This window comes from Podarcis muralis, chromosome 5 (assembly GCF_964188315.1).
Source record: "Podarcis muralis chromosome 5, rPodMur119.hap1.1, whole genome shotgun sequence".
Classification (NCBI taxonomy): Eukaryota; Metazoa; Chordata; class Lepidosauria; order Squamata; family Lacertidae; genus Podarcis; species Podarcis muralis.
The window spans coordinates 42,836,696-42,845,365 of record NC_135659.1 but is presented as its reverse complement, the minus strand read 5'-3'; the positions used below and the strand labels follow the sequence as shown (position 1 = coordinate 42,845,365).

At 43.6% G+C, this 8,670-nt stretch overlaps 1 protein-coding gene across 6 annotated transcripts in view; it reads left to right on the top strand.

Annotated features, from left to right (window-relative positions):
- Positions 1-8,457: 8,457 nt before the first annotated feature.
- Positions 8,458-8,670, top strand: part of FGGY (FGGY carbohydrate kinase domain containing) — a 162,576-nt gene continuing 162,363 nt past the window's right edge. For 5 of the 6 annotated variants that reach the window (XM_077928690.1, XM_077928689.1, XM_077928688.1 and 2 more), the window contains exon 1: positions 8,464-8,597. The gene's annotated coding sequence lies outside the window, so the exon portion shown is untranslated. Of the gene's footprint in view, positions 8,598-8,670 lie in introns of all 6 variants that reach the window. The other variant, XM_077928691.1, reaches the window with a different exon arrangement.

Here is an 8,670-nt window from a genome sequence, read left to right as displayed (position 1 = left end):
ACTAATCCGCTTCTGGAGAACCAGAGCAGCGCACAGAAACGCCCTTTACCTTCCCGCTGGAGCGGTACCTATTTATCTACTTGCACTTTGACGTGCTTTCGAACTGCTAGGTTGTCAGGAGCAGGGACCGAACAATGGGAGCTCACCCTGTTGCAGGGATTCGAACCGCCAACCTTCTGATCGGCAAGTCCTAGGCTCTGTGGTTTAACCCACAGCGCCACCTGAGTGCTTTAGGTAAAAGCAAAAAAGATGAACAGGGGTCTGTGGTGTAGATTAATAATGGAGAGCAGGTAGGCAAGGATATGAAATATAAGATGTGGAAGTGAAGTGAGGGGTGCACAGAATCAGGGCAATACCCAAATGCCATAATATTTAGGGCTGGTTCATTGCAAGGGAAAATACTGAAGTATTGCTTAAGAATTGTCACACAAGGATTGGCATCTGTATTGATGTCTTTAATTGCACTATAAATTTGAACATTAAAGAGAAAAACAAATGTTATTAGGAACCAGGACATGGCAATGATGTGAGCCCTTAATGAGATCCCAGTGCTAACTCAAGAGTACAGCGATTTCCCAGAGGACTACCAAGGAGATGGGCAATGAATTGCAAGGCCTGCTTTATAGGCATCTATCCTTGGTCAAATGCACCTGCTTGCAGCAGCGCAAAAGACAGTGCGTAAATGTCTGGAATATTACATAAAAGTTGTCTGGGAGACCAGGCAGAGCAATTAAATCCATCCTGCTTAAATGAACCCCCAGTGCAGGTCAAACAAATCTAATTTTTATTGTTCCTTAAGGAGATGGTGTCTGTATGGGAGACAAAGAAAAGATGTAGCAGGGAGCTTGAAAGGAAAACCAAGATGCCCTTTAAGGGGGGGAAATTAAATGTTCACAAAAATGCCACAGCAGGCTAGATAAATGATATATTATTATAGCAGGAGTTTAAAACTAATTGATGACTAATGTTTTAATGTCCTGGAAGCTACGCTGATCTATGATACATCTCAGCCAAGCCAAAGGGGCATTTCAAGGAGAGAGAAAATGTTAACTGTTAACCTGATAGAACCAGAAGAAAAAGCAGTTACCTCAATGAATAAATGACAAGGTTGCTTCCACCTAATGTCTAGCTGCGTCCTGCAATGCAAAAATCAAATTATGACAAAAACTGAACGAGGAAATAAACCATGTAGCGGAGCCCACAGTTTATTCTGTGATAAATTTGTTGAAGCTGTGTTGTCTATGTATAAAATGAAACTCTGTGCCTAAGCAGACTTTTAGATTTGCAAATCTATAAAAGCCCACGAGATGCAATAAGAACCCAACTCAAAGCATGCACAATCAAGGTCAGTTAATGTACATTAGAGCCAACGTCCACACAGCCCAATTGGTATGGAGAATTTGGTGGGACAAGTTTGACTTCTGGTGAAACTGTCATATGATTACTTCTCCACATGCCCACCTCACAGCTCATTTTCACCATGCCACTATCAGTCTGGGTTTGAAAGCTTTGTTCCAGAATGGTCACCACACTAATGATAACCAGTGTAATGCTCCATCCCGTGCCCTTTCATCACAATCCAACACTCTATTGAATGATAAAATCTATACATCTTTAGATTCACTTAAGCACACAATAGTCCAATTCAGGCACTATTCTAGGGACTCTTATCTAGGCCTTTGTTTGGCACAGAGATAAAGGTCATAGAGTTGGAAGGGACCCTGAGGATCATCTAGTCCAGCCTGAATATGCAGCTGTCCCATTTGGGGATCGAACCCGCAACCTTGGCATTATCAGCACCACACACTAACTGACTGACCTAGGAGGTGGGGAGCATGTGCCTGTTCCAGTGTGGCTGGACTCCAGCTCCCATCAGTTCCAGCCAGCATAGGGCAGAGGCAGAGCTAGCTGCTCTGGCACCCGGATCGGCGCATATGCTGTGCACCCAGGACGGGGCAAGCGTCCCAGGGGGCGGGGTTGTCACCCCCCCTCAGGGATGACACCTGGGGAGAACTGCACCCACTGCACCCCCTTCCTCTGCCAGTGATGAAGAGAGATGTCACCCTACAATATCTGGGAGGGCCATAGGTTCCCAAAGGTTCCCCACCAGCCTTATGGTCTCCAGTCTAAGCCTTGCCAGAGATTCAGCAATGCTGTGAACATCTGGTTTCTCAATGCTGTGAACATCTTATCTGGTTTCTCAACGGTCCCCAGCTGAATTTAAATTTTACAATAAAATTATAGAGCCGGCTTTGCAATGCTACTTACTGTATATTTTCTAATTAGTGAGCACAATAAAAAATTACTGTTCATTGTGATTGATGAATATTTCTCAGCTAACCATCTAATGACTAAGAAAAAAAGAGGAATGAATCCTAATTTAAAAAGTAAACAGATATTACTGAAATCTTGTTATCGACACTATTCACTGGTATGTGATAGAAGAAGAAAAAGAAGCTTTTCTTATGTAAAGTTCTTTGAGCAGCAAGCCTGGATGAATGTTTCATGATAAGTAAAGCATCAGAAACAGAGGCAAACAACTGGCTACCTGTACAAAAAAACCAAGCAGATAAACTAGGCCTTGTTAGAACAGAACTTCTAAAGGAGACACACTTTCTGGCTTGCTTTCATAAAGTGCCTGAAGGTTTTATGCTACATATTATATCTAGAAGATCAGTTAATGCCAAGATCTCAGAAACTACTGACTGCCCTGGGAAGGCGAGAGTGGCTAGTTCTTTTTTTCTGTGCAAGATTAACTGATACAATGAGGAAAATTTCCATTTCCTTTAGGGATGTCCTTAATGGAGTATGAAGGATCAAAGACTTATCTGAAATATTTAGCAGGATAATATGATAAGTCATGTTGCTACAGTGCACAGATGTCCAGGAGTGCTCGCCAAGGTTAACAATGTTGCACAAACAAGTCACATCAGATTGTAATGTTAGAATACCTTGCCAGATAAGACCAAAAACCCTAGGACATCTAGTTCAGTCATCTGTTTCCAACAGAGCTCAGTTCGATTCTTCTGGGAACAAGCAAGGCATATAATTGATGACACTCCTCCATTGCTTGTACAACTACCCATGCATATTGGAATGGTACTATAAATATTTCGGGAAAGGTGGGATGGCTTAATGAAATCCACAAGCCTCCCTGATACATTGCCCAGTTTTAGCCAAATTATCATCTCCTGGGCCCCTTTGGATCCCCTGAACAACGATTCAGAGGTATACTTTCTCTGTAACTGATAGCTGTTGGTAGACTCATCCTCTATAAATGCGTCCCATTCTCATTTCACAGAATCATAGGCTTTTAAAGATCCTGTAGCCCAGTCTCCTTCAGTATGGGGATCCTGCAACTACAGTATCCCTGTCAGATGGCCATCTGCCTCAGCACAAAACAGCCCACCAACTCCCAAGGCAGTTTGTTTCGGCGTCAAACAGCTTGTACAATTAGGACGTTCCTTAAGGGAGGGGCTTTCAGCTGGAGATGTCTTGGGGCACCATGGAGGATGCCTTAGAGCTACTTCCTATCCTTCTGATGTCCTCAGCAGTGGCTGCTGGTAGCTAGAGAAAAGTAGGCTCTCACCTAGTGCTATATCCAGGCATAGCGGAGGGTTAATTATAGCAATTATTTCTACATGTGTATCTATTTTAGCACATGCTAACTTTGTTCAAAGCTCTGCCCACTTTTTGGAAGCTGCGTTAAATGGCCATCCTTTCAGCTCCCAGATGAACTGGCTGTTATGGCTGCAACTCTAAACCTACTTACTAGGGAGTAAGTCCACTGTGTTAACACATGGGACCTACTTCAGAAAAAGGATGCACAGAATCACACTGCATGACCCGTTCTGCTCTGCTTCACTACCTATGGTTTCTGAAGCAAAGAGAAGCGTAGATACCCTCAAAGCTATCTCAGAATCATGACATAGAGTTCTAAGGACAGCTGCAAAGAAGAATAAAAAAAAGTGCGCACACATCTTTTTTTAAATTGGCACCATGTTCTGAGATGCATATAATATCAAAGGAGATCAATTCAGACAGCAAAGCAGATACACTTCCCACAATGGGAAGATAACTCCCAACAAATACACAGCTCCAGAGCCTTCAATGTGACTGGAGCCCTGTGCTGCAGTAGTTAATAGAACCATCACCTTTATGAACTCTCTCTCTTATTTCCCATCATGTATGGACTTTAGCCTTCAAAGGCTACTGCTGCTGGTGAAGTAATATGATTAAGTGAGCCTTTTAAGACAGATTTATGCAAATAGTTTCTCCTCCAGCAAGTGTCACATCAGGTCTAGCTCTGTAAGGAAGAATATTTCAAAGATGCCACCTCTTATTTAGAACCACTAAATTATCTGACATTAGTGGTCAAATCGGCAGCAGGCCAAAATGGAGCAACTTTGATTTATACCACTGCTGATGTTGGCTTTCTTTCCACTTATAAAGCAGGAAAACAAAGAACTTTCATTCATCAGGCAAAACTTGGGTGATGAAGGGAAAGAGAATTGGGCGAGTGGGAGGAGATTTTTGTTTCTCTACTAGAAAAGCATTCAGATCTTCCTAGGATGGCCTCTTATTACAACTAAAAGAACACCAAATTGAATTCACAGTTTGTAATCTGCATCACCATAAGCTTGCTGCATGCCTCTGGCACCCAGCATGGAATCTGCCATTATTCTGAAACTCTGTGCTCTCAGAGCCAATGTACATGTTTAGCAAAATCACACAGTAGAGGACTTTTGAGAGTATACCATATCATACTGTAGGCACTGTGTCCCCCACAGGAATACTCTTTGAGTTCTAACACCTTCCAAACAGTACACAGAAAACTAGTGCATCAGAGAGAGGCAAGGCAATCCAAGTCATTTTACTGCCTGAGGCAAAGGATAAGATGGCATCCCTTTCCGGTCTATGCGCAAAATCCAATCAGATAGGGTTGAAACTTAGGGCTCATTCCTCCTCTTGTTTAATGTGGATATTAAGCTTCCTATACCACAATTAACAGCAGTTCGAAAGCACATCAAAGTGCAAGTAGATAAATAGGTACCGCTTGGGCAGGAAGGTAAACGGCGTTTCCGTGTGCTGCTCTGGTTTGCCAGAAGCGGCTTAGTCATGCTGGCCACATGACCCGGAAGCTGTACGCTGGCTCCCTCGGCCAGTAAAGCGAGGTGAGCGCCACAACCCCAGAGTCGTCCGCGACTGGACCTAACGGTCAGGGGTCCCTTTACCTTTACCACAATTAACGGTGTTGTCTGTATGATATTTTCCTCCAAATCACTGCCTTCCCATGCTTCCCCTCCCCCAACTAGATTATTTCATGCCCTCTCCTTTTGAGAGCATGCCTGGTATGGAGAAATTGCTTTAAAAAAAGGTGCGGAAAGATTATGGGTACACCTATTACCGAAAATGAATGGAATTCTGCCATTTCAAGTTCAACATGTAATGCCATGTGTAAAAATTATAGATTCACAGAAAAGTAAACCAGAGTATATCTCAATTTAAGGAAGAACGGCACTGCTTTCTTGACTTTTGGAAAGATGAATTGACTATTTAAGTTGCATCTGCTATTATTGTTAAATGTGGTCAGTTGGATGGGAGGATATTGCATATCATGCTTCTTATGAGTGAGTAGTTTGGAGCTGATAAAAGCAGAATTATAAAAATGAGATTATATTCCTCTATATTTATGATATCTGCATATATGTACATAAATGTACATGTTTCCTGCTTGATTGGATTGAATATTTAAGTACATTGTTAAACAGAAATCTTTGTTTTTATTTTTTTAATCTGGAACAACTGTGTAGTTTAAGCATATTTCAAATTTACAAAATTTGTTTACAGAAAGAGACTGTGTATTTAGTTAGCATTGTTATCATAACTATTTATTAAATTTATATACTGCCCTTCATCATAAAAATACAAATACAAATAAAAATACAAAAAATACAACAACAACAACAACAACAACAACAAAGTAACCCCCTTCCCACAAACACATTTAAAAGGCCATAGATTTTTAAATCAGCCAAAGGCTTGGTTATAGAGGAATGTTTTCGCCTCACACAATCTAATCACATATTATAGTTGCACAGGGAACTATGATTTGTTGCCGCTTCCTAATGCACGTATACAGATTCTACTTGAAATGAAAAACATGGTCTGTGGAGCTGTTATGTGTCACAATCACCTATGGATTACATGTATTCTCTCTCTCTCTCTCTCTCTCTCTCTCTCTCTGTGTGTGTGTGTGTGTGTGTGTGTGTGTGTGTGTGTGTGTATTTTTATTTTGCATGGATCACTTTCTTCTGTAGCAAGATGTATGAAGAAGTTCTCTGCTTGTTTTTAGATGTTTGTACAAACTTCTTCACTGCGGTCAGACTTCAATGCTATGTCCTTTCCTGGGTGTAAGTCCTACTGACCTACCTCTGCTGCTTCCAATGCATTTGAAGCCTTAAGGCAAAACACACCAAAAAAGTAATTAAACTTGTACAGACCCTCAGGTGGTGCAATTGGTCAAGGCGTTTGGCTGTTAACCAGAAGGTTGGTGGTTCAAGCCCACCCAGGGAAAACTGGGGGCAGGTTTCCTGCATTGCAGGGGGTTGGACTAGATGATTCTTTGGAACCCTTCCAGCTTACAATTCTGTGACTTTAGTATATTATAAACAGCAGAGAAAAGTATAAAACACAACACAATAAGCCATTAACGTCACTCCATCACAATCACCACCATCACTGAAATTAATCAATTGGATAAAGAATATCAACAGCACTGAATCATATTTTTTTTAAAATACAATAAAAATATTCAGAATTTGTGAGAAAATACCTTTGCCTGGTACTGAAAAGATGCTAAAGTGAGCGCCAGGAGAGCATCTTTGGGTGAGCATTGTGTAATAAAGGGATGCCACCCAAAAGCCCATCTTGTCACCACCTATGTACATCTGTTCTTTGCTTCAAAGATGACCTCAGGGTCAGAGTTGGCTCAATATGGGAAGAGGCGTTAGGAAGCAAGAAGGTGCCTTATACCAAGTTAGACCATCCATCTAGCCAAATATTGTCCGCACTGACTGGCAGCGGCTCTCCAGGGTTTCTGGCAGAGGATATCTCCATTCCTAGGGGCCGATGCCAAGATTGAAGACATGCCTTACTACACCTGTGACAACCCTTCCATTGTGGATTGGACTCCCAAGCCATGCAGGGCTTTCCGACGCTTAGCCTTTTCCTGCAAGGGGGCGCCAGCCTTATAAACACACCTGGGAGCAAGTCCCTTTGGAGTCAGTGGGGGCTTACACCTGAGTAGACACCCACAGACTTCAAGTCTCTTTCCACCCTGCTCCTTGGTTCACCCTGAGGTGGATTTTGGGGAGGGCTGCTGTTAAAGCCAGAGCGCAGGTCCTTATAAACTCTTTTACAGTATCTTACTGCTTGTTTCTTGGGGCAGAGAGAGGGGGAAAGAGAGTCTAGGACTAGGACTAGCTGCCTGAAGAAACCGTTTCTGTTCAAATGCGATTTTGGTTTTAAACGCAGTGTAAGGCCAATAAGGGACGCGGGTGGTGCTGTGGGTTAAACCACAGAGCCTAGAACTTGCCAATCAGAAGGTTGGCAGTTCGAATCCCCGCGACGGGGCGAGCTCCCATTCCTCGGTCCCTGCTCCTGCCAACCTAGCAGTTTGAAAGCACGTCAAAGTGCAAGTAGATTAATAGGTACCACTCTGGCAGGAAGGTAAACGGCGTTTCCGTGTGCTGCTCTGGTTCACCAGAAGCGGCTTAGTCATGCTGGCCACATGACCTGGAAGCTGTACGCAGCGAGATGAGCGCTGCAACCCCAGAGTCGGCCACAACTGGGTCTAACGGTCAGGGGTCCCTTTACCTTTACGGCCAATAAAGCGAGATGAGTGCCGCAACCTCAGAGTCGGCCACGACTGGACCTAATAGTCAGGGGTCCCTTTACCTTTTTAAGGTAGTCTCTATGGGAGTACTGTATATTGTATTTAATTATGGGGTATCAGAGTTTTTAGGGGGCTAACCAGGCTGGGATAGCTGGGATTGCAGGCTTGCAGACATCTGACCGTCTGATGTAGATTTTCAATTTCGTTGTTCTGTATGGGACAATGACAATAAAGATTATCATATCATCTCTGCTGGCAAATAAGCCATAAATAGGCTTTCACATTTTATCCCCGAGGCGGGCATCGCTAGTACAGTTCCACAGATGGGTTTTTACAAGCAGTGAGAATGGGGGAGAGACACAGACATAAAGCAGGACGGGGTGAGCAGCTCCTTTTATTTACTGCCCGTTTAAGCGCCTTCCCGGCTCCTCCGCCAAATCCCGCCTCGCGGGCCAGCCGGCCAATCGGGATCAGCGGCACCAAGGCGCCGCCGCTGCCAAGAGAGGAGAAAAGGAGCGAGGCCTCCTTCTTTCCCCCCTTCCTTTCCCCCCTTGCGGCAACTGCTCTTGCTCCCGTGCAAGAAGCCCGGAAATTGCCTTGTCAGGAACTCTGGGGGTTTTCCTCTCTCTCTTTGCTGCAAAGCGTGTGCTGCGAGCGGCTTGTCCACTGCTAGCTCAGGTCATATTTCACTGCTGGGCAAGTAAGTGGCTTCTGCTCTCCAACCCAAATAAGAATCGCCTTCTGTAGCAGAGCGTTCCGTTTCAGGAAATCCT